The 23,774-nt window shown below is 40.7% G+C and overlaps 1 protein-coding gene across 1 annotated transcript in view; it reads right to left on the reverse strand.

The window, feature by feature from the left end:
- SPIN1 (spindlin 1) overlaps nucleotides 1-11,871 on the reverse strand; it is a 45,216-nt gene extending 33,345 nt beyond the window's left edge. The window contains exon 1 of the mRNA XM_018085987.2: nucleotides 11,618-11,871. The gene's annotated coding sequence lies outside the window, so the exon portion shown is untranslated. The remainder of the gene's footprint in view (nucleotides 1-11,617) is intronic.
- Nucleotides 11,872-23,774: the final 11,903 nt, after the last annotated feature.

The raw sequence follows: 23,774 nt of genomic DNA on the forward strand, positions 1-23,774 counted from the left end.
GTAGTGAATATAGGTTTTAATGTAGCTGTATTATATCTCTCACCCTGCAGCATAATGTTTACACACACCCAAACCTTACTCCCCCATTTCATATCAATCCCTCTAAAATTCCCTTAGCCTGTTTAGTCTTCTTTTCAAGGTAGAATTGTAGAAAAACACCCTAAGGCCTGGACCAGAAGATATCACACAGACACAGAGAACTTCAAGCTCAGAACTTTGGAGGGACTCCAAGGACTGTACACGCTTTGAAGAAGATGAAGATGAGTAAGAAAGGGTCCCACACGCCCCCAGACCCAATTCCTGAAGGGGTGTGTTGGGGGCAGAACCGGGGGTGGACAAATTGGGATTGGATGGACCTTATTATAAAATCATAGAACCCCTGTCTGAGGGCCCCGTGATGTGTGTTCCTCTAGGCCTACACACTCACTAAAGGACCTGCTCTCTTGATCTTATCTCATGCACTAAATTTGCCTGGAGTCTTTTTCTCCGAGGTCTTTTAGGTAACACCTCAATACCTGCATCATCAACACAGACAAATATTAATCTAATCATCTTCAACAGCAAGAATTTCTCCATTTTGCCCTCACAAGCTTTTAATAGCAATGATTGAGTGGACACCTCTCAACCCTCAGGGAAGCACCTATAAACTCACCCCATGCTTCAGTAAAACCTCTGAACATTTAAGTGTCCACCGCTCCACAATGATCTTTTGACTTGCAGCCTTATTTAACTACCAGGAGTAGAAGACTGAAAACAATACAAACACAATTGTACTTAGTTTTGTGTTGAATATAACCACCAAATTATTACAGCTCTCTGAACTCAGGAACTGGTATAGCATCTCTAACACCTGCATGTCCATAATACACTGATCAATCCTTGCAGTAACACTGGAAGTGCAGATGCACAGAACTGACCCCCATTCTGCTACTGAATAAGCAAACCAGAGGCAGGCTAAAAAGATGGACAAAGAAGGACAAAGTGGATGACTTCACTTTCATCATAAGGTGCACTTTAATCATGCTTTGTCTATTTTTCATCCTTTGTTTTCCATATAAAAGGCAGCAAGAAGTTTCTCTAGTGAAACTGATGGAACATTCAGTCCAGTATTGCTGTGTGGGAATTAGCCCACCTCTGTCCAGAGGTTTTAATCAATCTTCCCTTGCTGAACAGACATTTGCACCTGCAAGAGACTATCATCTCTGCTGATCCAGCTCAACAGTTCACAGATCAAGGTTTCTCCCATTATTTGGGTCTTTGAATCAACTGGAAACAGTTTGGGAACATCTGACCAAAACTATCTTCGTTATATTTAATTATATGCTGCTCTATATTATCCTGGAATTCTTGAGAGGAAGAAAAAGGGCCAGAAAATGTCTAAGAGAACCGACATGTGCTAAATGAGCTTACAACAGCTTCATTAAATAAAAAAAAAAAAAAAAACAACAAAAAAACACCAAAACCAATGTGCTTGTCAACATCAAATTTTAAGTTCCACATTAATCCATGTAGCGGTTTTTAAACAAAAAAGTTTCTAGTTGATTTTCTTTCTAACGGCTAACATTTTATCTACACACATACCCTTAAGTCACTCTTTGGCAGAGCACAACTAATTTTGAAAAGAAGAAAATATATTTGCCCACTATTGCAATATTATGCACACCTTAGTATTAAAACAATAAAGATGCATATAATGCATTTTTAAAGACTCATTTTAGAACTCTAGTCTACTCTTCTCTCAAGCAGCACAGATATGCACAATCTCTTTTACTAATGAATGATTTGCCTGTGCTAACAGAAGACAGGGTTCAATTTCAGTATTATTTTACCCTTCTACTATGGAATCATCATGAACAGCTACATGAATTTAGCTGAAGGTCTTAAAAACCAGTTATTATATACTTAGTAACAAATACTTAATTTCTTTTCACTATACTGCAACAATTCTTCTTGTGACTTTATACATACTATACCAGCACTCTAAAGTACAATGATTTTTTTTAAAGCATCCCCTTAACAGGCAATGCAAAAATACTTATACTTAACCTTGTGTATGCTCTTACTGACTGATCATTTAATACTTACATGGCACTCCACGTTTAAATAAATCTTACAAGACAAGACTTTTATAAAAATCTGAAGAAGAGATGACTTACTCAAAAAGTCATGATAACCTTCCTTGCGTCACTTTATCCAAAGGTAAATTTTAACCCACTCGTAATTGTTCAGTCTCCTGCAAATTACCTCGCACTTCAACACAAGGCAAGAACCTGCACAGACACCATGGTAACAAGTTGTCACAGGCTGCTGCAATTGGCTGAAGTCACATGCGTTTGCATCATGGCAAATACAGACCAGGTGAGCCTCTCAGCAGATCCTCAGAGGACTGAGCACCTCTCCTACAAGGCCAGGTAGGGAAGAACTGGGGTTGTTCAGCCTGGAAAAGAGAAGGCTTTGGGATAACCTTACCGCAGCCTTCCAGTACCCAAAGGGGACCTACAAGGCTGCAGAAGGGCTTTTCACCAAGGCGTGAAGTGACAGGACAAGGGGGAATGGCTTCCAAGTGAAAGCGAGTAGGTTTAGATTAGATATTGGCAGGAAATTCTCTACTCTGAAGGTGGTGAGGTACTGAAAGAGACTGCCCAGAGAAGTTGAGGATACCCCACCCCTGGAAATGTTCAAGGTCAGGCTGGATGAGGCTTTGAACAACTTCGCTGAGTGGAAGGTGTCCCTGCCCATGGCTGAGGGGTTGAAACTAGATCACCCTCATGATCCCTTCCAATCCAAATCACTCTATAATTCTGCAACTTTCCTTACTGATAAGCAGCTATCTCCCCCTGAACACAAAAAATTATATATACAAAAATAATAGCTGTCTGGGATATGACAGCAGCACCTTACTACTGTACAATCACTATGCTTTCTACCACTCTGTGGTAAATGCAAGTCAACTTCTAAGTCTTATAACGGAATTATTTTTTTCTTACTCGTGCTCTTACAGATGGAGTTGACCCAAATAATTTATAAGAACTTTAAGCAAGTTTACTCAATTTGGTTTGCTAACATTTACAAAGTCAAGTCTCTGGAAAATAGAGAGGGAAATGTGTATTTGAAAAAGTCCAGCATTTCCCTGTTGTCTGTTTAAGTGTCTACTCATTGTGCATACTTAGGTCAGCCTTTCTTTGAAGACTAGGTTTAATTTCTATTGTGTTAGTCAAAGAAGCAGTGTTCCAAAGACAAAAGGATCACTAAAACATTCTGGAAGAGCAAGCCTAGGGCAAACATACCTAACCCTGCTGTTAGAAGGTAATGGAGTGGTAAGTTATTGCACTTAGCTAAGTCTGTTAGGTTCACTGATCACAGCAAATCAAACTCTTGGGTTTACATTTCTTCTGGAGACTGGCTGATCTAAGTGTCATTTTAAGTGTACAACAACCAGTTCTCAACAATCCAGTAGTACTGAGTACACTGCCAAGATGCCACTGCAACGCTACACTGAAACAGGACCTAATAAAAATATTTTCCTAAGCCAAACTTAAGAATTTGTGACATCAGATGGTTTTGCAAGACCAAGAATTCTGATGATATACTATTATTCTTGCCAGTTATGTCCAATTTCTGCAGCTCTTGACATAATCACTATTTGTCTTGAAGATGAGCTGTGGCAGTCCACCAGTTTGGATTAGAGGGCCAGAACACACCAAGTGTGTGTGAAAGTAAGCCAAGTAATTAATGTATCCATACTTAAAACTTGTGCTCCAGCAACCACCTACAAGTTTTAAAAGCAAACAAACATATAAGCATTCAAAATTCTTCTTAGGACAAGGTATTGATTATTCACAGCACTGATTAGAAAGTCAAAATTTAATTGTTATGAACCCCAAAATAAGTAACCAATAAGGCTACTGGCAAATAAGTAGCAATTCAGTTAAAAAACAAAACAAAACAAAAACAAAAGGCAAGGCCACAAAATACTTAAAAGGGACCAGGTTAGAAAATGCAGTTACCCACATAAGCTCTATACACCACAAAAACTATGACGAGATGTACTATGAGTCAATTTTTTCATGGATTTGAGACACATGTACTTTCCCATAATCAACATCACAGTAAGTACAATCATAACAGTGTTTAATGAATCAGAGATATTAACTTGGGTCTCCACTGTACACAAACACTGACTGACTACACTCTGATCAAAATGTAGTTCTCTTATTTCTTAAATCAGCTGGGAGTAGGAGGAGGAATTAGAGTGAAATTATTGATAAGCTAAGGCCTCCTCTAGTCACAACAAAATAGACAACTCTGCTAGGAATTACTGTAATGAAGGAGCAAACAATACCATTCTGGCAAACTGAAGCATGGTCACACCGATAAATACTAAGTTCATACTCAAAGCAGAGAAATTTCTAACTACACACCTGGTTTTAAGAAAAGCTTATAAACGGAATCAGACAATTCAAATCACTACTATTTTTCATCCTGTCTTTGCAACAAACAGAGGAAAAAAAACCCAACAAAACTGCAAAAAAGATTCAGGGAAAGTGATCTCTTGCCTTTAATCTGCAGTTTGAAAAAGGTGAGCAGCCAGTTACAAACTGAGTTTCTTACCCATTTCCTTCACCTTCAACCATTTCAGCTTATATTAAATCAGCTCTCAAATGCATTCACATAACTGTTTACACTGGAAACACAAATCACTAAAGTGAAAACACCTGCTGTTAAGAATGGCAGGTCTCTTGACATGGCTACCAGCTAATAATGCAAACTCAGTTTTTCCAGATCAACTGCAGAATATTCACTCAATGTCTACAATGTTAATACAAATCTTAACCTAAAGAGATTATCACCTTTAAATGGTCAATAGCTGCAATAGATGTCAAAATTGTAATCTGCAGCAACACCAAGGCACTGAAAACAAACTTCGGCACTGTATTATGTGCTCTAGCTACTGCTAACTACACTGGTTTTTATAAACATGGAGGGTCAGTGAAAGAATACTACTTCAAACCAAAAACTGTTTCTTTAAAAGAACTGTATAGCTGTAGAGAAATTACACCAGATATTTGCACTCTTATTAATTTAGATACTGCAGTCAACACTGAAATCACCAGCAAGAACAACCATTGCTTATTAAACTGCCAATCATCCATTTTTCTATAAGATGAGAACAACCAGCATTGTGACATTACATGGTATTTTCTTTGCTTGTGTACAGGTCTTTCAGAGTTTTGGTGGAACACACAATATATCCTGCTTAAAGTGTGTGTGTGTGTGTGTGTGTTGGGGACGAGAAAGAAAAGAAAACGGTGAGAGGAAAAAAATAAGCTCTGAAACCAGTGACTCTCCCTAAAAGCAGTGGAGGCATCAGAACAGACCAGTCCTCATGCTGCTGGTGCTTTTTAAAAAGCACAGAAGAAAACCACACAAAATATTAATTCTGAAACTAGTATGGTTCTGCATACTCATTAAACTAATGAGAATGACGAATTGCTTCAAGTTGCTCTGAGAAGTTATTTACTGTGAAAAAATGGACTTTAACACATCTGCATGCGTTTGAGTATATGAAAACTTTTGCTCAGCTGCCTTAAAACGCTGTATTCCTCTTGTTCTGTAGTTGCAGAAAGGTGACAAAAATGATGGCAAGAAGGAAGTCAGAACAGCTTTCAGAGTGAGGACTATCTCTGAATAACTTGTTTTCTACCATGCCTTGCTTGATCCACAGTAAATATGTTTTCCTTTCTTCAACTCTGGTCATAAGCTCTATTCAAAAACACTGCTTTGGAATTACTCCACTGTGCATGCAGCACAAATGGAAATGAAATGGGTAAGTAAATTAATCATGATAGGACTTCAGAGCTAGAACTTGCAGCAACAGGTAGTCTTTTTTTTTGGCTTCGTAATCTTATTTTCTCTCCAGAAAGCTTTGTATTTCACCTGAACTAGATTCACCAACAAATATTTAACTGTATTTCCTGAGATTCTGCATCAGCCTAGGCATTGGTAATAACACCAACAATCCTCCCAAAAAAACCCATACCCCTTTTCCCTTTCGGAAATGCACATACTTATTTGCAGAGAGGACTAAGTTGTCCTGTGGTGCTCCAAACAAGGTTGAGTCTATTTAACTGAGCAGCACAACAGGGGAGAAATGGAAATTTGCAAAGGGAAAAAATGTGGTACCTTCCAGCAAACAGGCTCACAGAAGGCAGGATATCCTTCCCCATAAAAGCAGGTGAGGCCTTTGAGAAGCCTGTCCCACAGATAAGCAGAGCACACACAAGAACAACCATGCCTCCGCCTTCTATGCCGATGCCTGCTTCTTAATTGCACCCACCCAAATATAAAGTCCTCTAGAAATGTGGTTAGAGGCCTAAGTACGACTGAAAACTAAGATATTTATTCACACCATCACTTTTCCTGTTTCAATTAAAGTACACATAAGAGGAAATAAAAAAAAAAACCTGCCTCAAACGAATCCATGCAAATTATGTTCTACAATCCTCTAGCCTAAAACTACCTGTAATGCAATGCCTACTGCACCCCAGTTAGCCACCAAGACTACCGCATTTGAACTCATACTTTCCATCCACTGTTATGGCAGTTAATACAGCCACATATTCCTAGTGACATGAAGCAACATTAACCTGTCTCATCTATCTCCATACAAGCCACTGGTGTGTACACACGTGTAAATGAAGGCAGGAGTGAAATATCCCCCCCCAACCTGAACAGGCAGGAAAGTCTGTTTGCCCTCTCTTATCTTGTGCCTGGCACCTAATATAAGTATGCTTTACTGACAAAATGGAGGTGCAGAAGACAGAGATGTACTTTACTTGAGATCTGTGCCTGCAGTCCAGGGACTAAAAAGAGATTTCTATGCTTATTCACTCCTCCCTTCAGTAGTACAGAGAGATGGCCCAGAGGCCAGCCATAAGAGCATCCAACAATCTGTGGCTTCCAAGACTATCAAAAATCTGCATATTCCTTAACCCTAAAAGCACTTAGAGTGAGATTCCTATGAAGTCACATGAAAGGCAGAATCTACCATTAAGTTACTTTTGAACATATTCTTGTCAGAGGTTTTGGCCTATCACACCTCACAAAATCTCATCATCACAACATTTCATCTGTAGTTTCCTGGACAGCAAAACAACCACTAAAGAATTTGTGGGTCATCTTTCACCATTAAAACAAAGAATTTCTGAGGGGGATTAGTGCAGAAAAAAGTCATTACATCCATTTAACAAAGCTCTCTGCAACTGGAAAGTTTTGAGAAAGAAGTAAATTGATCTCAAACATGTTTGCCCCCATTGTGTTTTCACTGTAATGTTCAGAGCATTGTCTAAAACATACATGGTTATGAGACAGGACAGGAAAGCAATTGTCCAGAATGAGACACAGCTAACTCTCTTCCAACTATAATTATACAGTTGAGTTACACAACCTACACATTTGAAGCATTATTTTTATTATTTTTTATCATTCCTAAAATATTTAATAAAGACAGCCTAATCTGCAGACACTTTTACAGTGCACAGTTAAGACCAGAAATAAGTCACAGACATGCAGAAGAACAGACAGGATACTTCCCAGTCCATGCTAAGTACTTAACCTATGCCTACCAGAAGAAGCCGAGGCACTACACCGAATTTCAGCAAACAAAACTTTTCAAAATGCCTTGACAAATGTATATCAATAAAACTTTGCAGAATTGTCACCAGGGAACTATTCTAGAATATGCCTTCTCCTACGCAACTCAGCTCACAAAACATTATATCTGAATGCTGGAAATTTCCTTATTTAAAAATCTCAAAAGAAGCCACAAGATAATGCACTGAACTTAAGCTGTCTTGGTTCCACACACTAGGAAAGAATTTTGCAAATGAAACTAATACTAAATTAGTTTTTTGGGGTTTATAAGCTCCATAGTCTTACCAAAAAGACTACAAAAACCTACTTGCAAGTGATTACAGTAACACTTATTCCGCAAGCAGATCTCAAAAAATAATCAAAAAATATTTCAAAACATCCCAACCATCTTGCAATAACTGCAACATTTAAATATGGTTAGGTAATAGGACTAGTAGTCACTACAGGTAATCATAGCTATTTCTATACATTTCAGCATTTTGTGGAACCCTTACAATAGTGAAGTCTCCAAGTCAGTCAGTCATTCAAGACCTCATACAGCATAGATTTACAGCAGTTTGACAACATACATTACAGGAAAGAAACAGAAGAATGCAACCTGGATTTGCAGAACCAGACTCCACAACCTGATAGTCAAATCCATTCACCTCCTGAATTCTGTATGACATCAACAAACTCACATGTTACACTGCAACAGAAAATTAATTGCAACCACATGTTGAAAGCAGTTAGTTCCAATTAAATTATTTCACCACTGTTTGACGTGGATCAGTGATGAGGCCCCTTTGCCTCTAGAGTCAGCTGTTCATAGATAAATACACATCAGTTACCTGCACTGTTTCAAGGTTCTCAATAGGTATTCATGTCTTAGAGATATGGGTGGAAGCAGTCCACACATTTATACAACAGAAGCTACATTCCCCATTCTTTTAAGGCATGTGGGATGTAGACATCCACATAACACCTGGATAGCAAGTGGGACATTTTGATATACAGGAAGTACTCATTACAAAAACCCATGTGAAGAAAGATCAGTATTTGCCTTCAGATCATAAAACGACTGAACTCTGAATGTGGTAAGAGAAGGAAAATGAGAAAAACAGCAAAAGAAAAAATCATCTCACACTCATCATGAGAAACAAGCTATCTAAGCATACAACAGGAAATAACTTTCTCTCTTTTGGTTCAGCTTCAATGAACAGCTTCCGAAAATGGTTTTTAAACCTCTTTGTTGAATCAGTTTTAGGCACTGACAAAAACATGTTCTCATGCCACACCATCAAGATGTCAAGTTTGATATTTCTATTATCTGGGGAAAGAAAGGAAAGGAGATAAGCAAAACCAAAATGGAAGCATAAGAAGTTTACAGCAACAGGCTTCATTCTCAGAAAAAAATTTGAAAAGGGTGTTTTGCTTCAGTAAATAGAATCCTACTAAAAATCTTTCATTTGTCAAACGTTAAGCAAATCATGCATTACATTAAAACGCACTCTAAAACAGCTCTTGCGTCAGCTAGATGTTTACAGCTCTGAAAATGTCAAAGAGTGCAGCCTGGCAATAGATAGCAAGGAAAGATACAGGGTAAGAAGTCAATGGAATACCTGGAAAAAATACAAAGAAAGTACTGAAGAGTAAGATCAATTACAAGTGTTTATTACCTTTAGGACTGTATCTTTTAAATGATAATTTTGTAAATACTTAGAACTAGACTGAGTCATGATATACTTGATAGAAGATGCTTTGAAAAGCATGCCTTCTTAAAAGAGATTAGTTGATTTCTAGCTTCTTCCAGCAAGCTGATCGCTGCAACTGCTTTTCTTGCAGTCTTCTTTTTCCTCAGTCCCATTTGCCAATATGTAAAAGTAAACAGTTTTTGAAAAGAAGATTTTACTAGTATCAGGTTTTTTAATTTGGTTAAACATAGCCTAGCATTACTCACAATGGCAAAAACACTGAAGTGTCTTCACTTAGGCACAAAGATTTGGCAAGTTGTTCGACCATATGTGCTCCTCATGGGCCCACAATATTGATTTTTGACTAAATCAACACAAACAAGACAGAAAGAAAGATCTCCTAGGTGTCACAGAGAAGAATGCAACGGCAAGCTAAAGATGCTATAGAAGCTGATGAAGTAGAGCCAAATTTTACAGAATAAAATTCACTTATAGCAAAAAAACTACAACATACAAGAGTTAAACATGACTACTGTTAAGTGATCAATTATTTAAACAGATGTGTTGCGGATGGCCTATTTTTATTTTGTTTATTTTGCTCTTCGGCCTAAGAATTGGTTTAAGTAAGGCCTATAGTGAGGGAGGAGCTGAATACTTCAGTACATTTCATATTTTCAGTAAGAGAGCAATAATTTAAAAATGTGGTGGCTATCATAATGAATGGCTAATTAACTACAAGTGGTAAGCTATTCTGGTGGCTTTACCAATACTGCCTTCAGGCTGCAAAATGTAAAAAGGAAAAAAAGACCATAACGGACTGTTACAGGAATCTACTGAGGTTACAGACTTCTGCTCGGACTTTTCCATCTAGGAGTAGCACAGTTGGCTCAGGGCCCATGACGTAGATACACATTCCAAAACGATCCTGTAACTTGGATGACACCTCTTAAGTTTTACGTTGTTTTAAACTCTCTACATATTATTTCCTCCTCATCTCTGTTTAATCAATGTTTGTTAATGGGGACAGAAAAAGCAGTGGAAAGAAGTATTAATATATTATATTTAATTCCCATATTGCAGTATTCATTTCTATCTCAGTAAAAGCTGTGTGACTATGTCATATCAGTGCTTCTGCACTAGAAGTTTCTAAAGCAAAGCAGACAAAGACGACATAGTTAGTTAGGACATTTACCACTTTCAGGCATGGCTATCCATGTGTATATGTTTCAACAAAGACCATGTCCTTAAATATAATCTTTGAAAAATGGAACGTTTACTATGAATTACAGTAACATGTCTAGAAAGCAATATAAAGCATCACTGTCTTTTCACCTCTAGCACTCACCCTTAGGTTGCAATCTAGAAATAAAACTGTTTAATGGCAGATCACTTTAGATATGCTCAAACTACCTTCAAATGTTGTTTTGGTTTCACGTCACAAAAAGTAAAAAAAAAAAAAACAAAAACGACAAAAAAACCAAAACCCAACCAAACAAGATTTATCAAAACCAGAAGGGGGTGCTCTGAATAACTGAGGTGGGGGGTACTGAAAGGAGCATTTGCCTTGCACTAGTAGAGAGGTCAACAGCACAGTCTTGTTTTAGTTTGGGAGCTCACTTAAGTTCAGGATGCCATGCCTTTTTTACAACCAAAAAAGAAAAAGGAAAAAGAAAAAAAACAAACAAACGAAAAAAAACCAAACTGAAAAGCAGGCCTGTTCCTTTTAGCATAAAGGAAATGCTTCGGTTAGTGCTATTGTCATCACAAGGGCAAATTAATCTATGACAGAAAACTAGCAACACAAAGACCTGGCAAGTGTTAATTCCAGTTTCGTATCCCATAATTTGCAAGCTGTTCAAGATACTGACAAGGAGGTACAGGGAACGCAAAGAAATCCAAAAAGCCCATGCTACGGGTTTTACCTACACAATGCCTATTCTGACATAACTAGTTCAGGTCTTTTTAATGTGACTGTGCCGAGTTGATCCCTTATAGCGAACTACGTCCCGAAATGAAAGAAACGGCCCTAGATCATTCTGCAAGTGTAACACAGTATTTCATCTCTGCCAGCACTCTGGTGCATCAATCTCCCCCCACCCAAAACGAGAAAAAGATACGCACATTCCAATCGAGCCTCTCTCAGCAGGGCTCACCCAGTTCCCCCCTTCCTTCCCTCCCTTCCTCCCTCGCCCCAGGCCTTGCCAGCTTCCCAAATCACCGCTGATTTTAGGCTTCACTCTGCTGTAAACGGCAAAACGAAAGGAGAAAGCTTCCAAAGCGAGGATCCTTACCCTTGAAATCCCGCCATGCGCGCAAATAAGGAGGGTGAATTGTTTTTCCTCCTTTTTTTTTTTTTTTTTTTTGGATGTGCGATGAGGGGGAGGGGGGTAAGAAACAAAAGCCTTTACGGAGGAGCGGCTAAGCGGCGGAGACTGAGGGAGAAGGCGGAGACCCTGCTGGAGGAGCAGGGCGAGCGTCAGCCATGTTGTGTGTGTGTGCGTGTGAGTGTTGGTCCAGTATTTACAAACCTGCAGCTGCAGCAGCGTTTGGAGCCTGGGAGAGAGAGAGAGAGACGGGAACGCGGGGAGGGAGAAGGAAGGGAGGGAGGGAGGAAAGGAGCGAGGGAGGAGGGGAAAGCGGCGCGGCAGACAAAGGATGGCAGCAGCGCAGGGCGAGCGGGGCGCGCACACCCTCCCGCGGCTCCGCCCCCCGCGCCCTCACGCCCATCTTCTCCCGCGTTCCCGCCTCCACCTCCCCCGGGCGGCCGCTTATCCGCGCCCAGCTCCCCAGGCGGGCCCCAGCCCCGCCCGCAACCAATACTCCGCAGCGGGGAAAGGGGAGGGCAGCGCTCCCCTCGGGGTGAATGCGACGCGGGGCCGTGCCGGGGGAGGGCGGCAGAGCCCCGGAGCCCAGAAAGGCGGGGGGGTTGCCAGGCAGCCGGGGCGCTTGCGGGGGAAGGGAGGGCACAGACGGCAACGCCAGACCGGGGCCCCCGCGGCCCCGATGCACACGCCCGCGGCTTCCGGGCGGGGAGGGCGGGGATGAACGATGGGAGCCCCGGAGAGGAAAGAGGCGAGGCGCGGCCGGGCTGGGAGCGGCCCGTCCCCCACATGCGACTCCCCTCCGCTGCTGCCCGTACTTGGCGGGACCAGGCCAAGGGCGGCGGCGAGGGCTGCGCTCCCACCCGTCCCCTCCCTCGCCCCGCTCTGCTCACCTGCCGGCGGCGGGCGCCCGGGGGGTGCGGGCGCTCGCCGCCTCGGCCCCTGCCGGCGGGGGCCGCTCAGCTCCTCGGCGGCGGCAGCGGGCGGCGCGCGCGGCCGCTCCCCTCGCCTCGCTCGTCCCCTCCGCCGCCGCGCTCCTGCTCGCCTCTGCCACATTTGGATCCCCCTCTCCCTACGCGAGCTCCGACCGCCAGATAGAGGCCTCCTCAGCCTCCTGCCCAAAATAGTGACCGCCGCCGCATCTCGCCGTCACCGCTCCGCCCGCGCGGCGGCCCCCCCCCCCCGCCGCCGCCGCCGCCGCGCAGGCGCACTGCGCCGCCCCGACTGCGGCGAGCGCCGAGCCGGCCCGCCCGCGCCAGGCCGCTGGGGCCGTGCCCGCCCCCGCTGAGGGGTCTGCGTCCGCATCCTCGGAACGGCGCTTCGGGGCTGCTGGTGGTGTGTGCACAGAGTCGCGGAGTCACGGAATATCCCGAGTTAAAGGGACCCACGAGTGTCACCGCCAATCGGGAACAAAACGCCCTAGGGCCAGTGTACACGAAGGAGCGGGCGTTGCTTTCTCGCAGCTCCCGGCGCACGGTGGATGGCTCCGCCCGGCCTGCGTGCCGGGCTCAAGGTGATGCACTCGTGAAGTCACTGGAGACTGCGCAGTTCATCTGAGGGGGTCTTTTGGGGGATCCTGTATGGACCCCAGGTGGTTGCTGAGCCTCTGAACTTCGGCCGACCCCGCACCGCGATCCTCCCGTGTGGGGCTGGGTTTAGCTCTGGTTATGTAATCTCTGAACAAACTGGACTGGACTGGTTTGACTCGTTACAGAGGCTGTTTCAGGAGCCCTCCAGGTTCCGCTCTCCGTTATTTCTTCCTGAGCTATGTACAGCACAAGGATCATCGAGTCCAGCTCTCGGCGATGCCCCGTGTGCCTCAGAGCTGCCTCTTTTGCCTCATTGTCCAAATGCTCCTGAACCCAGGCAGGCTTGGTGCTGAAGAAGGAGCCCAGGAGTGTAGTGTGGGTGCCAGAAGGCCGACAAGCATTTCACCTGAGCAGGCAGAGTGTTTTGTAAACAATGCAAGCCACAGCGCGTTGCATGAAATCGTCTTCTCGTTTCAAGAGAGGCAACACCACTGGGATGGAGAAAAGAGTAGTTCCTTCAAAATGTAAAGGGTTCCTTTAAAGACATGTTCTCACCTATGCATTAGGGAAACTGAAAAGGAGGTGGGGGATCACTTCACAAATCATGGGCTGTCCTGCAGTGCTCCCAGCAAGCTGAGAGGCAGTACCTGAGGGGGCAGTTTATGGAAAACCTGCAAGTAGTCAAGATCTGTTCAGCAACTGACAAACCATAGATAATTGTCATCTTCAGAACCATTAGTGTTAAATGCCAAGACACTTAGGAGAGAAGTAGCAAGCTTCTTAACTCTCGTGGGGAGTTGGACTTCATGATCTCAGAGGTCCTTTCCAACCTGGCTGATTCTATGATTCTGAATATTAACCCGTTGAACTTTTTGTTCCATGGGTTTCTCCCACACCTGAGGGATCAACACTGCGACCACCACTTCGATCAGTGGACATCTAAATTGCAACAATCAAGGCTCAGTGCTGCATTCACAGGTGGATCTACTCTTATCCTTTCCTTCTCTTTCCTTCTTTTCCTTATACGTTTTCTAAGGTGTTATTTTAATGCTTATATACTGCTATATTTAAAATAATAGTAACCAAAATGGCTACATACATGCTTTCCATTGCAATCAAATTGTTCTAAACTAAACCCTACATATATATATATATTTGCAAACACTGATTGTTCAATATCCACTCAATCTAATCCGCCCCAAGGGACCTATTAACAATAACTTCAGTTACCCTCACCTTCTAGTGTGGCATGTTATAGTGAGTAACATCAATCTCTCTGTATAATTATTAAGCTAGCTTTGAAATTATTGATTTAACAAATAGTGCACTATACTAGTAGTTGCAATTCTGAATAAAGTCTTTTAGTCTAATAAAGTCTCTTAATCCTTATCATCAATTAAAATAAATTATTTACCTCACATAAATCTATTTGATTTTCAGGGTTGTATTTAATCCTGCAGGACAAAGTCATGTAAAGGTTCAATTACACCTATGCAATTCTTTAGACATAAGTTGTTGACTAAGTCTGGGACTAGGACTGGGACAAGACGCATCTCTGAGAAGGAGTTCAGAAAGCAAAGGAGCCTTTTATGACCCCTCTGTCTGTGTGGGGGGGTCTCTCTGATAAACTCTGTCTGAAGCTTCCATTCAGTCCACCACCTATAAGAACCAATTCCAGATGCACTTCTTGAGTTCAGAATGCATCTAAGTATCCAGGGAGCCAGATCACAGTGTGCGCTGCTGGCGTCTGCTGTTACCACCCCGACTCACAAGCCTTCCAGCTGAACCACAGGGTTGTCTCTCTGTTTATGGGCCACAGAAAAAAACGGGATGTGGCTGCTTCTTGAATGAAATACTGTTTGATTGCAACCGGGCATTGTCCTGTTGATCCCGAAGTCATCAGACCAAGTGTGAAATCAACAAAGACTAATTTCTGGAGAGATACCTGCGTCCTAGGAGCGAGGGCTGCATTCAGTCCTGCACACACTGCTGACATTGTTTGTAGTGTCATTGTGTTGTTGGGGGCTGGGTTTAGGGAGGAGGAATTTAAAAGAGAAACTGTAACTGGGAAACTGGTAATCCTGGGCTGTGTCTGGATGGTCGTAGTTGTTTTCTTCTCTTACTAACAATGGGAGAGCCATTACCTCGGAAAACACTCTTAGACAGGATCCTCGGATGCTATCCATGCTTTCAAGAGCTATCCACTCTTCCAAGTTCTCTGTGGATACAGGAAATTGTCCACAGAAGGAGACAGCATTTTCACCCCTGGAAGGAGAAAGGCATCATGAATTCCCATTGCATACCCATCAAAGGTGCTGTGATCTCCAAGGCATGGGAGACTGATCACTTGATTGAGAAGCATTTGAAATTAACTGCCCATCAAGGCCAAGAGCGCCTGCCTGACTGTCTGTAGGTGTGGCAGTGCACAACAAGCTGTAACCCTTGCAGCGTTGGATCTGACCTCCTGCCGCAGCCAGACTGTGAATCTGTGGATTGCGAGACCTTGGTGCCTGATGTCCGTTCATGTTATCTGAGGTGGTGGAGGTGGTCATGTATGTACAGAGAAACTCCAGAGTGTGCAGCTCTCTGACATCTAATTAGCAATTCATATGACATGGCAAAGTGTAAGCAACAGGGGCCCTCAGATGCTGACAAAAGCAAAACCAAATACTACATTTTGTCCTGAATTTTCTTCTTTATGGGAGAGAGACAGCAGTATTTCTTGGAACTGAGGACAAGTAGTTCCTTCAGAAGGATTCCTTTAAAATTGTGGCCTTTTTTGTCATCTATGCAGCAGGGAAACAAAAAAAGAGAGTTGAGGAACATTTCAAAAATCCCTGCTGAAAAAAGCACAGGTTACGAGTTCTTGACACAGTCCTGATGGACATGCTGAACTGTCACTGGTGCTCCTAGCTTTCAGGTTCCATTAGGCTGGAAATTCTTCCATTAGGGCTTGGCATGACATAATGTGACTTTTTTAATACAGCAACATAAGACAGGAAACTTTAATGCATGACAACCCACAAAACACTCTTTATTTGGATTCCTGTACCTTAAGAGTCATGAAAAATTAGATTGGAGACAATCATATTGTGAACTCAGAATGCAACTTAGCTTAATTAATAATATCCTGCAAACTGTCTTCTAACTTAATCAGTGTTGTGTTTTTTTTTTTTAAAAAAAAAGTGATGTACAAAGACTTCTTAGAATTTTGAAATGCTTTAAGTGCTGCAGTCTCCCTGGGAGTAGTATGGCTGAAATCCCCCACAAGCTTTGAAGGCTGTTGGAATGTTTTGGGTAGGAACCAGGTTCCCTCCAGTTCCAGAAAAATTTTCTTTTCTAACAATTTTCTTTTCCTAGGCTAAGAAGAATCAGCCTTAAGTACTGAAGAAACAATGCTCTGTTGACTTGATGGTAGAATCAGAAGCCTCTTAACCCAAGTGGGAAAATATTTGCTTGATGTGAATTTGAAGGAGGAATGACATCTTGCCTCCGGGCCTGATTTTCAATCAACATTTTTAAATGCTGGGATCAGCCAGCCTGTTGTTTAAATTCTTTTTAAGGTACTAAGCAAGGGAACTTAATTTCTTTATTAAAAGGTAACTTTAAGTGGTGCCCTTGTAAATTTTTCTATTCCAAGAAAGTTTTTATAAAGCTAATGCAGAAGTTATTTAAAATTAAGGGAAACAGAGGCCACCTTCTAGCATGTTTACTGAATGCCATAGTTGCACTTATGTAATGTCCTGTCTACAGAAACCAAACACCTGTCTTTTAACAATTTAAGTGAAACAGCAATAAGCGTCAAATACTGGTGATCTACATTAAAACTTCCCTTTTTTAAAATTAATCTTTGCATACATCAGAAAGTGGCGAATGAAGCTCAGCTTTAAAGGGATTCTCCAACTACTACTGAAATGAGACTCAAGATCTGTCAGAGGTGTCCACCCTCTGCTAACAGAGAGGGTGAATTCTGATCAGTGTATTTAATTTATCGGACCTGGCTTACAACGAATTTGCTTAGAATTGAAACATATGTAAAAAGTAAATGAAAAAAATGTTTAAAATAAACTAAATCTTCGTTTTGAGCAAAATGCAAAAACTAACTGAGGTTTTAGAGGTTTGATGGGGAAGTCTTTGTGGCAAAATTAATTCTTTTTTCACAGCTCAGTCTCAATTCTATTAATAAAAGTCTTGATTTGTACCAGTGTAGTTACAACCCTTTTATAAGTGAATGATCTATTACTATGTGTAAAGGAATGATAAACTACTGAAAGGAAAGAGCCTAATAAATGGGCCTAATAATAATGTGAGTCTAATAAATGAGAGAAGAGTCACAGATACTAACCCAACATTCTTTTGAAACAGATAAAAATTTCTGTCATGTGAGATGAGACCCTTCTTCAAATACTTGCTTTGGTCAGAGCAAGAGAGAATGCCAAATGGATCGTACTACTATTGCAGAAACTTAAACCCTTCTTCTCTCACTCCTCTATCTTCCTTCCCCACTTTCACACACACATACACAAAAGCAGTAGTTCTCAGCCTTTTGCTGAACAAAGTATAGCATTTTCCCCTTTATAATATCCATATAGGTAGAGGAAATCTGTATGACCAACAAGGAAGATACATGCTCCAAAATATACCTTTTCTTCATTATTTCCTTTATGTGGACTTTGAAACACATAATGATGAACAACTTATTTTGCTTTCAAATAAGATAGGAAGACTGTTTTTTCAAAGACTTAGTAATGAGAGGAGAGGAAAAAATATGAAATACTGATCTAGTTTTAAGAAAGGCAAGTGTATTTCTATACAAGATATATATATAATCTTGTGTGATTTTTCTCCCAGTAGTGTTGGTTTAATTAGCAAATCTTACAAGGTGTTTTCAAGTTACATTATGAGCATAATGCCACATTCTATTTCAATTTTCCACAGTATTTGCATAACTTGTAGTTTGTATTTATTATTTTCCTTTGTTCGTTCACTTTTCATCTAATATCTCCATTACTTCTTTTTTTTTCCTTTTTGCTTTAATTACAGTCATGTCACTTCCAGGTCACATGTATTTGCTAGTTCTTTTGCATGGGTTGTGTAAAAAGGAAATTAGGCCTTACTCTATTCTGTGCTGATACTGGAGTCTGTACAAAACTAGTCAGAATGATTTATGGTATTTTAGTGGTCTCAACTGTGATGGTCTAAGGATACAAGTTAGGCTGGTTTTATAGTGATATTTATCCACTAAGCTTCTGGTAGGATGATGAACATGAGCAGAAATAGCAACCTGTGGACTATGAAGTGCATTTAAACTCAGACGTTAGTAGTTCCTTCATGAAACCAGCAACCATCTAAAAAAGTATGCTTGCATAAAAGCCTCAATTACTTTACACCCACTGCATTTGCAACAGAACCTGAAAAGATATTCACAAAATAGGACTAACAAGAGGCAAATATAGTTTGAGAGGCTCAGCGCTTCTAGCACGGCAAGAAAAACTAAAAAAACGCCAACTATATAGAATGCAATGTGATGTGATAACCCATACAGTTGTTTTATACCACTCTGCTTTGAAAATTCCATAAGAATTCATTAAATATACTGAAAGCAGGAACTTCATTTCTCCACAGGCCTGTGAGACTCATCGCAGTTGGGCCTCCTGGAGACCATATAACAAATGGAACCAAATTGCATCAGAACAATGGACGGAAGACTTACCCACAGATCTTCACAACTATTTCAATTAATTACCTTCCACAGCTGAACCATCAAATATCAGAATTGTATATATGCACCCAGCAGAACGTGACGCACTCCATTGCATCCATCATATGTCTTCATGGAAACAATGTGATGCTACACTGAGCAAACACTGCTCATCAGCATTGAGCAGTCAATGAAGGATGGAGACACCCATTTGCAAGTAGTCGTATTTTCACAAAATAACTGTCCTTTATGCCTCAATATCCTTCTGGGGAGATTTAAAAAAAAAAATACCTTCAAAACCAAAACTGGGAGCAAACATTCACACAAGGGAACTAAAAATCCCTAACTGAATTTAATAAAAATACTGGATTTTTATGTATAATTATAGAATTGTTTTGGTTGGAAAAGACCTTTAAGATCATCAAGTCTAACCATTTAACCCAGCATGACCAAGTCCACCATTAAACCATGTCCCTCTCTGTCACATCTCTGCATCTCTTAGATGAATCCAGCCATAGTGATTCCACCACTTCTGTGGGCAGGTTGTTCCAGTCCTTAACTACCACTTTAGTGAAGAAATTTTTTGTAATATGTTTCTCTCTTTATGCATAATCTAAAATTTCACTTCAAATGTTCACTACTGGCTCTCACTTTTACTCTGTCCCTCGCTAATGTTTGCCGCACTCTTAGTGCAGAGCACGGTTTTTTGCCTAGTTTTTTGATGTTGGTTTGTACAATTCAGTTAAATTTAGAGCAAGTGTTCTTAGCTTGACATGTGCTATTTGTTTGATTTCTCAAAAGAGTTTAATCTGGTTTGATTTATCCCTCAACTTTCTGTTACAGGGTAGATGCAATAATAGAAATTCGTACATGAATACCTGTTAGTGTTACTGTGACTGAACAGTAACACTAACTGTTGGCGTAATTCTTGTGGGCATATGTGCCTAGATGAAGATTCTTAAGGCTTTCCCATGTGCCAGACTTAACTAGACTAATTCATGTAATGAAATTCTATAGTCTGCAGTCTAAAAATAATTGTTTTCAGTCTGTTTATGTTTATTAACACTATTGGAGCAGTCAGCCTGAGCACTCTTCCATAGTCTGGAGCCAACACAAAGCAGTTAGACAACATATATTTCTAGTACACAGTTAATATGCAGAATAAAGAACATATTGTAAATCTTGGTAAGATTTAAGAGAGCTCATTAATTTACAGAGATTCTCAGTACCTATATGTTAAATCTTTTCCTTCCTTCTTAGCTCGGAAAGGAAACATCCATAGCATTTAGGTTCAATTATATAAAACAGGTAGTTAATGATCACCTCAACCTCCAAGTGATAGTGTTTAGTGGCCATTATAATTTCAGGACAGTTTCCTCCATTCTTTTCTGTGGCTTACCTGTGCCTTTTAAACATCTTGAATATTTCCATGTACTCTATACTTTTAAAATCAAAATTCACATGAACATGTCACAGGTAAGTGGATGGTTCTAAAATGCATTTTTTCTCAATCTTCCACAAACATGTATTTTTGGAATGCACTGAGCAATGACTGACAAGACTTCACTGTGCTCTTTCAGGTCCAGCATATGAATTTGTAATCTGGGAACACATCTTATGATTCAGAGTTCATTAGTTTACTCTTTTATACTATTTTCTGTACCCTGCAGGTCCTACAATACAGATGGCTATAAAGCAATCTGTCATGTTTTAAACAAACTCAAACAATTTTCATTCAAATGTTTCACTGTGGAAAACATATTCCTGTCTGAGCAGTGTTAGGATTTCACTTATTTTTTTTGGTGAAAGTTTCAATTTAACTCTCTTCTACATTGATAAAAAATTATATAATCATATGATAATTGGGAATAATAATAAAAAAATAAATAATACCCCATGGAAATTAAATCAATATTGACAAATATAGGAAAGTCAACTCAAACTGTTCTGTCTTGACTTTTTAATGAATTAAGTGAATCTGAAATAAGCTAACCAGCCTATCAGCAAAGACATTGCATAAAGAAAACTGTTTGAAAAATGCTGAGGTAAATGTTTCCTATTAATTTTTGATCTAGAGTGGATTTACTTCCATTAAGAAAGCAAAATAATGTGTAAGTTCCTGCTATTAGGAGATGTTTAGAATTAACCCCCAGAAAAAAAGCTTACCATGCAACGAAGTCTTAACTGCTTGCAGAAATCATCAGTCTTTGCCACAGGATAGTATCCAAACACCTTGGGTTTTAAGAGATTGTTGTTTTGTACTGTAGCACAATTGAGGAAGGTGATCCCTGAAGTTTTTTCACCTGTGTTTGCAGAGAATCCAAAGGTACGATTTTTGATCATGCAGGTAGAAAATAAATCTTTCTTTCTTTGTAGACAACTTATGAATCAGAGGAGACAAGGAACACGGATTTTCCAAGTAGAAACCTTCGCATATATCCTGCGTGGGAAGAGGGAATGCCAGCCTGGGATTTGGATTGCAGCTGTAGTCTGTCAGCTGGGGGGCTGAAGCTATTGCTACCTCTGCCTTAGAGTGTTGTGCTTACCTTCTCACCATCTCACACACAGTATCTGCCCAGCAGCTGGTTGTGAATAGTGTCGGGACTGCTGCAGGGTACATGCAGATGAGCAGGCATTCATGCATACTGGAGCACATACTGGAGCAGTTTGGGGCCAGCAACTGTCTGCATCACTGCTAAGTCCTGACAAGTGACTCTTTGTTTAGCTAGACACAGAGAAATGTAACAGGAAGGTGTAGGTTGGTATTGATGGGAGTGTCTGCTTGTGAAAGTAGCAGGACAAACAACAAACAGCAGCAGAGGAGGTGGAGACATGGAATGTGCTGATGACCCCTGTCTTAGAAGATCATCGAGATCCCATGAAATCTGTGTCCATCATTGCAGGACACCCAGATTGTGAGTCAAAGGACCATTGGTAAATCCCAGTGACTAAGAGAGGTGGGACAGGGTGATTATAATCTTCTAAGAGGTAAAACCAGTACAACCAAAGCTAGCATTTCACCAGTCACCTAAAAATGGACCTAGGAGAAGTGCTGAGGATTGATAGTCTACATACCTTGTCCTTTGCACTGTCAACGAAATCTGAGTGCTGTAAAGACACCCGGCAGCACACTAAGTGGCACCTGGTGCTTGACAGATGACAGACCTCTTGGACACACACTTCTTGGTGCTTCTGAGTATGTGGATACGACAGTGTGGGTGAAATAAATTTTATTTTAAAATAAAAACACCTGTTCTTCATTTTGAGCTTTGCTGCCAGTACTGCAATATTATTTTCTATGCAGAGATCTGTGTAGCAAAGGGAGTATTGAAAAATGAAAGAACATAAGAAATGAGACTACAAATAAATAAATTAAGGCCTCTTATGAGGATGACTGTTACTTCACTTGGCTGGAACACAGCTCTCGTGGCTCCTCCATTAAGTCTGAATTGTAGTGAAAGTGCAGTTGAAACATGAAATGCATGTTCTAGAGTGATTATTAATAGAATTTGTCTAACCAACAGTGTTGTTAAAAATGGGGTGCTGAATGAGCACAAAAGGAATGTTGTGTTAAAAGTCTCTTGTTTGCTCAGAGATAGAGGTAGATCCCATAATCTAGCTGCAAGATACCTATCTATCTAGATAAGGCCTGCAATGAGTTTTCCAGTTATTTATGCCAGTGTATTCCAGTGTAACCAGCTTCTTGAAAATTTATTTTAGCTATTCATAATGGAAATGCAAAATATGGGGGAACAACTATATTACGGAGAGTCACTTTTGGCAGGTGAGGTAAATTCAACATGAATTACAGGGCACCTATTCTTTTCTTTCACAAGGATAGTATTTTTTTGCCATCTGTATATGCTTTGTTTTAAGTATGTGATATCTAAATTTGTGCTTCTAAGCAGTTTTCTTCAATGTGAATGGGTGGACTATAGTTTTAACCATCCAGACATTTCTCAGAGGTGCACAGCAAAAGGACAGGAGACAGCAGTGAAAATTCTGGCTCAATGTAAACAGCTTGTTCCTCATAAAGGGATCAGACCCTGGAATGAGCTGCCCAGAGACTGTGGAATTTCCATCTTCAGAGATTTTCAAACCTGGACAAGTCCCTGAGCAAGCCCATCTTAACTCTGAAGTTAACTCTGCTTTGAGCAGTTATTTGGTCTATGTGACTTTCAGAGGTCCCTCCCAACATAATTTTTCTCTATGGTGCAGTTAAGAATTTCCATACTATCCTGTTAAGAAAATCCTAGTTATTTAATGTCTTCGTCCTGTGTCAGGGCTGAGCGCCCTTCTCTGTGGAGCAATTCTGAGCTCTCTCAAACAACTTTTGAAAACTGCTCATATAAGCACATGAGACAGAAGCATTATTTTCCTCTGAATCAAGAGATATCAGGGGAATGTCACCTACAGTTTTGAGTAAACTCAAAGCAGTGCTAATGTTAAAAAAAAAAGAATTATAAAAAGACACGAAAGCTGTTATCTATACTGTAATTAGCTAATGTGTACTAAATATCTTATCCAGAAATATTTCAGAGGATTAAACTGGACTCCTCACATAAATACAAACAAGATGTAACTTTAGACAACTGTTCCTTTCTTCTGCATCCTTCTAGGAAAGTGTTCATACCAGCAGGCTCTAGGAGCAAGCAGGAGTAGGCATTGAACTATAGACAACCACATTAATTGATGGAAAAAGCTAAGTCTTCCCTTCTGTACCACTTCTTTTATCATGAGTGTGGGAACCAGTTTCATTCTTCTGCTCTGAGCTAAGTAAAACTGAGGGCCTGAGTTCACTTCAACTGATCAAGGAGCATGAGATACAGAGGAAAATAGGAACTAATACAGTCAATTATACAGGCATTTTTAAAGATGCAGTGCTACTGCAGTTAAT

Source organism: Manacus vitellinus, unplaced genomic scaffold (assembly GCF_001715985.3).
Source record: "Manacus vitellinus isolate BGI_N305 unplaced genomic scaffold, ASM171598v3 scaffold_9_pilon, whole genome shotgun sequence".
NCBI classification, from domain to species: Eukaryota; Metazoa; Chordata; class Aves; order Passeriformes; family Pipridae; genus Manacus; species Manacus vitellinus.